General features: G+C 42.3%; 1 pseudogene; it reads right to left on the reverse strand.

The window, feature by feature from the left end:
* Positions 1-4,054: 4,054 nt before the first annotated feature.
* Positions 4,055-4,581, reverse strand: LOC139022351 (ferritin light chain pseudogene; annotated as a pseudogene).
* Between the last annotated feature and the right edge of the window lie 4,379 nt (positions 4,582-8,960).

An 8,960-nucleotide genomic window follows, 5' to 3' on the forward strand; every position in this document is an offset into this window, starting at 1 on the left:
TGATAGTTCTCTTTCCTTCCAATAAAGATGAAAGAGAAAGGAGACAGAAGGAGTACAACCTCATCATAGGTATATCATTCCCCTTCAGGTTCACACACATTCGTGCATGATACAACACAACGCTTGCTGGGAAGGGCGAAGCAGTGTGGAGCCAAGTTCTCCACCTCCACCTGTATACCTTTCTCAGAACCACGGAGTTCACAGGTGATAAGAAGGGAGGCGTCTCTGATACTGGGTGCCAACCCCCCTGATCCAATTTATTCCCTTCCTGAGCACTTCTATCCTCCGACGTGGCAATCGCACCTCCTCACCTTCTTTCTCCAAGAGCCTCGTTAACTTCCCTGATACGTCCCCCCTCCCCACTCACCACTTAAATAATCCAAAACCTGCGACTGCGTGGTACCTCGCAGAAGAACAGATGCAGTTGGGCGCACCTGGGGACAGCTGCGGTCTGGACTCCGGGCCCCCATCAATTATCACCCCCCTTACACTCACCCTCCCCTCCGTCACATTGCCACCTGTGCTTTATGTGTTCCTGAGATTCCTTGGGAAAAAATGCAATGAGTAGCATGCGGGGGGTCTCTCGGATTCCCACACCGTGCGCCGTCCTCCCTTCCATCCCTCTTTGCAGCGTGCTAATTGTAAATGCAGAAACAGAGAACTGCCTCCAGAAAGCACAGGCTTCAAGCTCAACCCAGACAAAGGTGTAGCGGCTGCCAGCACTCAGACGCTCTCCCATTTCAGTCTGAGGCACCGCTTTGGAATCGCTGCAGGCTCACAACTGCCCTTGTCTTCAAGGGCACAAGTGGGCCCAAGCAGGAGGCAACAACCACTGTGAGTCTGAGGGCCGTGCAGCAGTGTGAGGTTTTCAATATATTACAATTATTAAAACACCTGTGCTAAATAACCTGCTCCAGTATGAAGAGTTCCTGAATCTCCAAAATGACTCATTACTTAAGTAGGCTGGCTGGCTGTTTGATTGTATTGGTGGGGGGTGCGGGGGGGTGGGCAGAAAATGGAGCAAAAGCTACGTTCAAACATCTTGATGTCCTCTCTCACCTGCATTGCGAGACATGGTGCATTTGCTTTGAAACTTCTTGCTCTCTTATTCTCTTGCCGGCCTAGTGCAAACCAAGCCAGATGTAAATGGCAGAATAAAGGCCACCACAAGCAGCCCGAAGAAACCAGCTCAGGGAGGAAAAGGTGCTGTTCATTCGGATTAAGAGCGGAGTGGAAGGAATCTTTCCTACTCACATCAGATGCTTTGGTGAGAGATAATCCAGGGGTAAACAGTGCGGGAATGACAGACATGCAGGTTTAAGTGAATAAGTTCATTTCTGCTTCTCAAGCTGTACTAAGTGCCCGTGTCAGATGCTTTGTCTATTTTAAAGCAGCTGGTCACTTAAGTTAAAAATCACACAGATGGATGAAAAGTTCTCACAGGATTAAGAAATGTCTTTAACATATCCATGGCCACATGGGCTCTGTGGTGGGCAAGGCTAGGGCTTCATGCAGTCTCTTTGCCCCCAAACCCCCAGACTTCTACCCTTCTAATGGACTTCTGGCTTTCGCAGTGTGATTGTCTCCTTCCGATGCAATTTCTTCCTTGGCCAGGGTTCCTTTCCTGAACAGTAGGGTACAATTCAGGTATGGGCAAGTGTAGCAGGAACCCATGGAAGCAAGCCATACACAGGTTCTAAGGAAATTCCTATCTAATCTCTGACATACAGTAGGAAAGGGCCCTGGGACTCCCCCATTCCAGGGTTCTGCTGGGACTCTGGTGTGGTTCTGAGGCCAGTTTGTAGTTGTACTCACACTTGAACTTTTTAAACATCTCTGGATTCATGATCAAACTAAGCCAAGCCAATCCTTAAATGCAGCCCTGGACTCCTTGCCATACCAACATAACCTAGGAAGATGCAAGTAGATGCTATGATTGCTTAGAAAATCTTCTCTCTAGCAACCTCTAACATTTCATCAGTGCTTAAAATTTTCCATGAACAATGCTAAGGTATTTTATATAAAATACCTCATTTATTTTTCACAGCATGCTGGTACAGAAGGCAGTATTGGTTTCCCCACTTTATAAAGAAAAAAGCTGAAATATAGAGTGTGTGAGTAACTTGCCAAAGGTCACAGAATTAATAGATACTACAACCAGAAATGTAAATTCTAATTCCATAGCCTGTATACATATACTTTTAACAACTATCCCCCCAAAAATGGTCACTAACACACACACAAATTAACCTCATGAATAATATTAGAAATGTAAAAGACAATAACAGTGAAATGATATCCCTTTCTTTTTCAAACTAGAAAAAAATTACAATGATAATATCTGGACAGGGGTGGAGGAAGGGTTAGGGCTCTCGGTGCTGTTGGGTGTATAAATAGATACATATTTTCTGGAAGACAATATGACAATAATATCAAATGCCTGGGGATTTTACCTACTATTTCAATCAGTAGATTCATTCCTAGGAACTTATCCTAAGGAAATAGTCTGGATAAGTGTGAAAAAGATGTGCAATGTTCATCATAGCTTTGTTTGTAGCAGAATGGGCAATAACTATAATGTGCAATAAGAAGAAATTAGCTAAACAACCTGTGGTATATCCATATATTGGAACACTTGTAGTTGGGCAAAATTGGGATTTAAATGTGTATTAAATTAAATTCCAAAACACATTCCATGTAAATGTGTTTAAGGTATAGTATTAAATAAAAAGATACAGAGCCATATGCATAATAAAATCCAATAATCCAATTTTTGCTCAAATTTTTACACATACTTGGAGCTTTGATTTTTAAAAAATCGTTTTTTATTCTCATTATTTTAATCCTGATTTTCTTTGGCTACTAGAATTATGTGCAAGTGCTTTTCATTTATTTTCATTTTCTCTGGGGTAATAAAGTATTATTAGTATAATCAAAATATTTTTAAAAGCTATTGATAATTGAGATACTAAGATTAAATTGATTTTATAGATCAGCAAATCTCAACTACATTGTCTAGGCAGATATAGATGTGAGATCAGTTATGAAATGTCAACATTTTTATTGCAAGTAATACTAAATTAAAATTAGAAAATGCTTTGTGAATTCAAAGTTATCCTTTTAATAATGTCTCTTCTACTTCCTTGGGTTTCAACACATTCTCAGGAGTAGAGGTAGATGAAAGAGGGTGGAATTCCCACCAACCTGGGGAAGCGCATGCCATCCACAGCCGATGCCATCTGCACCCTACAGACTGATAGAAGTGGAGAGTGATGTCCAACAACAAAGCCTGGCCTTGGTACAAGTGGGGGTCAAAATCTGGCTAATGCACGCGACTGACTGTTCATCCTGTGGCCTCTGCAGGAAATAAAAGCTGAGAGCAAAAGCCACAGACAACTTAGGCTATTTCCCAACTAAACTGTTTCAAGTCCAACACTGTCCAAAATACTTTATATTTAACAAGACAAACTTCTCCAGTCCTTAACAAGGTACCCACAAATTAGCGAATTCTGATTATGCCTCCTTCCCTCCTTTTGCCTCTTTCTTTCTCCACTTTTACAAGGCTTTCCAGAGATGAGACCATAATTCTCCTGGGGTCAAGGATGCAGGCCCCAGTTTTCAGGGTGTCAACCAGGATGGCTGTGTTCCATGTACTGATGCTCTAACTCCTGCCAGGCTTCTCAAAAAATACTTACAGTTTGGCCAAAAGAGCCCAGAAGAAATTACTGAGCTGAATTTTTGCCAGCGTGGCAGAAATCAAAGCACATGCTCTACAAGAGGTAGAAAGCTGACACTTCTCTGGACTGTAAAAAAGTGTCCTGTGGTCAGCCGTCCTTCAACAAGCACACTTTTGCTGTTTGTTTATTGCTGCTGCTGCTGCTTCTTTTTTTTTTTCTGCAAAAAGCTTTATTGTTTCATTTGGTCCAATGCATGAGAGAGGGCTCCATGGCGGTTAAAAGAATGGCTAGTAGTTTCAGGAAGAGGTTCAGGTAAAAGCCAGAGACACCAGGGGGATGCAGAGGGGCCTCTGAAAGGCTCTGGGCTCCAAAGGTTCCTAGTCCTGCTTAAGGGTGAGCCTTTCGAAGAGATACTCGCCCAGCCCAGCCTGAGGCCAGCCAGCCTGCACATGTGAGTCAGGTGGTCGCCCATCTTCTTGATCAGTTTCACCTGCTCACCCCGGAAGTGGTTCTCCAGGAAGTTGTAGAGATGCAGTCTAGCATGGGTAGAACCCAGGGCCTGCAGTTCCACAAGGGCCTGGTTCAGTTCCTCTCCAAGGCCAGGATGGTGTTCATGGCGTTCTGAGATTTGCCCACTCATCAGTCGTGAAGGTTTCTGCACGTCTTGGAAGAGAATGCAGCCACCACGCTTGTTTTGCAACTTTAAGAGACGCTCGGAGCCCTCGTGCTTCTTCTCCGCCAACTCTCGGAAGAAGTGGCTCACGCTCTCGAGAGCCACATCGTCATGGTCGAAATAGTAGCCCAGAGAGAGGTAGGTGGGGGAAGCCTGCAGATGCAGGCTGGCCAGGCAATTGACCGCAGCCTCCACCTCAGTGGAATAATTCTGACGAATTTGGGAGCTCATGGTTGTTCAGCAATAACGAGTTAAGGTAGAAAAATAAAAAAAAAAACAGTGTGTTGACTGGTCCCGAATGTGGTTCTGAAGGTAGTCACTGGATGAGACACAGGAGGGTGGCCGGAGGCTGGAAGAAGGGGCGTCCCTGGGTCTGTTCCAATAGTTGTTGAAGCAAGAGACAGATCCGGGATCTCTGAGTGCACTGCCTGTTTATTGCTTCTTCTAACAAACGTGTTAACTGATAGTCAAAAGCATCGTCTTTGATATTAACTATGCTGAAAGTATGAGAGCCCAAATGAGTAATTATTTCCACCGCTTACAGTAGGATTGAGCATTTGTCATATAAGGAAAATAGTACAATTCAATTGGGAGCATGAGCAAACAGTTCAAATATAAAATATTTGGAATATGTGTCCATATGTGATAAACATCTCAATCTATTTCCATGCTATTATGTCAATTTTAACTCTATAGAAATTTCAAGCTTCTGTGGGGTTTGTGTTTGTTTTTTAATCCTCACTGGAGGATATTTTTCCATAGATTTTTAGAGAGAGTGGAAGAGAGAGGGAGAGGGAGAAAAAAGGAGAGAAAACACTCATGTGAGAGACACATGGATTGGTTGCCTTCCACACAAGCCCCCCTGACCAGAGCCAGGGATCAAGCCCGCAACCAAGGTATGTGCCCTTGACCAGAATCAAACCCGGGACCCTTCAGTCTGCAGGCCAATATCCTATCCACTGAGCCAAACTGGCTAGGGCCAAACTTCTGTGTTTAAATATCATGCAGATATTTACATTTGTTTGGGTATAAATATACATATATTTGTGTATTGTGTGCATTTGAGTATAAGGGTCTCTATCATAATGTGCTGTAATTCACACCAAAATTAAGCCTGAAGTGATTTTGCATACCAAACCAAATTATGTCCCTTCAGAAAAAAATATTTAGTGAGCACTTTGTATGCACAAGGTCTTGTGCTCAGTGCTAGCAAGGGATACAAAGGTGAACAAAAATTCAATACAGATGCTCTCAAGGAGCTTACATTGTGTCAGGGGGTTGGAAAGACAAGTAAACAAACAACTATTAGGTAAACATAGCCAAATGACAATGATAAAAATTTAAAGATATATGGGTATGTCAAAAACTATATAGAGAGACAGATGTAAAGATGGGTATAGATCAAGGGTTGTCAAATTTTTTCCTGAAAGGGCCAGTAGTAAATAAATTAGGTTTTATAAGCCATACAGTCATTGTTGCCGCCACTAAAGTCTGTCATTGTAGCTAAAAGTACCCATAATCAATATGTAAATCAATGGGCATGGCTGCTTTTCAATAAGACTTTATTTATGGACATCGGAATTTGAATTTCATATAATTTTCACATATTGCAAAATAGTCCTCTTTTTTATTGCTTTTTAAAAAATTTAAAAATGTATAAAACATCCTTGGCTCACAAGCAGTTCAAAAACAAGAGGAGAGCTAGGTTTGGCCTGAGAGCCGTAGTTTACTGACTCCTGCCACAGACATAGCTTAAGGGACAGAGATCACAACCCATTGGAGTATGAAAGGTAAAACAGGAAAAAGCTTCATGGGGAAATGACTTTCAATAATGCACCATGAAGAAGGGCCATGTTTGAAAGAGATGGAAGTGGGATGGGAAAGGCAATGGATGGGAGAGGAAAAGTAATCTGAGGTCACTAGAATGCCAGAGTAAGGAGTTTGGTGTTGGCATTGAGAAATGCCAGGCTAAGGAGTTTGAGTAGCTCCTGGGAACTCGGGGAAATATTTTAAATAAGGAGGAAATAATTGCAGCTGTTGTCCAGGTAGTGGAAGTGGAAGGCTTGGTGAGGGAAAGGATGGAGCTATTACAGTCGTCCAGCTGAGTTAACATAAAGGCTTGACCTTGCAAAGTGGCCAAGGGACTGAGAATGGGAGAAGGGACTCGAGGGACAATGATGAAGCCAGTAAGACCTGGAGGGAGAACGAATGTGGTGCAGGAGGAAAGGGAAGGAACTGAGGCTGACTCTGCAGGTACAACCTGGGGGACATGGAAGAGGTGAATCATGAACAGAGACAAGGGGATGGCAGGTTGAGTTTTAGGGAGATTTCAGGGCATGTTGAGGCAGCAGGCGCAAGCACATAAAGGAGATGTTCCACTGGTTCTGAAATCTGTTTCCCATGGACGGCCTCTCTTCTCTGAGCTGCAGGTCATTGTTATCAGACTGCTAAGAGTTGCAGTGATTTCAAATCAATGTGGAGGGTTACCTCCCAGCAAGATATTCTAGATGCTATCAAAAATCGGGGCTCAAATGGTTGTCATTCACCGTACATGTCCAGGCAGAGAACAATCTAAGGCAGTGGTTCTCAACCTTGGCTGCACATTAGAATCACCTGGGAATCTTTTTTTAAAATCCTGATTTCTGGGCCTCCTCCTCCGGAAATTCTGTTTCTTTGTTATGGGGTGGGGCCATAACTTTAGTAACAAAGAAACAGAATTTCCGGAGGAGGAGGCCCAGAAATCAGGATTTTAAAAAAAGATTCCCAGGTGATTCTAATGTGCAGCCAAGGTTGAGAACCACTGATCTAAGGGCTCCTGCTATCAACTACTTCCAAACTCAAAAGGTCAACGTCTCTTGTTAGCCAAATCACCTAAATAACTGAATGCTGAACTTCCTTCCCACCTTACTTCTCTTTGTGCAGGAAGTTTGGATTTCAGGTGCAGTTAGGGAATCAGTAGCATGTAGAGCAATGAAGTTCAACAGAACATTCTGCAACAAAGACATTGTTCTATATCTGTGCAGTCTCCTATCGTAACCACTAGCCCATGTGGCCAGTACTGAATTTTAAATTGATTTAATTAAAATTTAATATATGTGTAGTGGTTGAATATTGGATAGTACAGATATAGATAATAATCATAGCTGAAGGAATGGCTGAAATAACCCAGTAGGTCATAGAACCCCAGAAAGAGGTAGCGTTTAAGGGTGGGAGGAGGCAGGAGATCCATAAAGGGAAGCGTGAAAGAAGGTGGATAGGACAACTCCCAAAAGATAGCCTTAAGGAAAGCTAACGAAAAAAAACGTTTTAGGAGGGAAGAGTGGTAAATAGTTTCAGTAAAGATACAACAAGCATGAGGCAATGCATGACGAAGACTTTTCCGTGGACTGCGAGTACTAGGTGACTACAGATGACCTTTGATACCTACAGAAGTATGATGCGGGCAGAATCAAACTGCAATGCTTTAGGAATGCACTGGTGACTAAAATTAAAATAATGACAACAGGCATAGTCATGCACCAGGCTGCTTGAGAAAGAAAAGAAATTTAAAAGGACATTCTTTTCAAAACCATGTGTGGCCTAACTCAAAGTTACTGGAAAGACTAGACTGAGAAGGGCATGGACATGACTGTATTTTTAGGATACCTTCATTATGAGGTGCACCATCAATACCATAACAGCTTTCTTCGGAGGGGGTGGGGGATGAGGGGCAACCACTCATTAGCACACACTTACCAATTCTACTAGCCAGGCTTTCCAGATGCAAGGGAATGGAGTATATATGAGGGTAAAGGGTTTCTTTAAAAACATAAGGCTTGTTTTCTATTAAAGGAGAAAACTGTTATGTGGATAGATTCTAAGCAGTATTATCAGATTCTCAGAAAATTCTGGTTAAACATTTTCGTGCAAACAGGAACTAGAATAAAAAAATAACAACGTGTAGGGTAATAGTATTAGGAGGTAGAGAGCAGATGAGAAGAGCTGGTAGGGTGACTTGGGTTTCAGAATGAATGGAAACATAGTATTATACTGTCATCACTGACCCCAATGAAAGAGATGGGACCAGTGTAGGAATCAAAACCTCTGTGAGCTTGGATAAACAGATAAAGAAGGTGTGTGTGTGTGTGTGTGTGTGTGTGTGTGTGTGTGTACAGAGAGAGATAAAATGTAAAATTATTCCGCCTTAAAAAAACAAGGAAGTCCTATCATTGGCAACAACATGGATGGACCTTGAAGGCCTTCTTGTAAGTGAAATAAGTCAGGCAGAGAAAGACAAATACAGTATGATCTCACTTATATGTAGAGTAAAAATAAAGAAAGAAAGGAACAAGCTCATTGAAAATGAGATTAGACTTTTGGCTCCCAGAGGTGGAGGGTGGGGAGAGAAAGAATTAAAGGAAGGTGGTCAAAAGGTACAAATTATCAGTTATAAGATAAGCAAACACTAGAGAGGGAATGTACAACATGATGGCCATAGTTAACACTGCTATTTGGTTTACAGGAAATATGTTAAGAGAGTAAGTCCTAAGCGTTCTTTTCACAATGAAAAAACGTTTTGCCTTTTTGTCTTCTCTTCTTTTCATTATATCTATGTGAGACCGATAGATGCT

Source organism: Myotis yumanensis, unplaced genomic scaffold, assembly GCF_028538775.1.
Source record: "Myotis yumanensis isolate MYYU_CA2020_CCGP unplaced genomic scaffold, mMyoYum1.0.hap1 SCAF_14, whole genome shotgun sequence".
NCBI classification, from domain to species: domain Eukaryota; kingdom Metazoa; phylum Chordata; class Mammalia; order Chiroptera; family Vespertilionidae; genus Myotis; species Myotis yumanensis.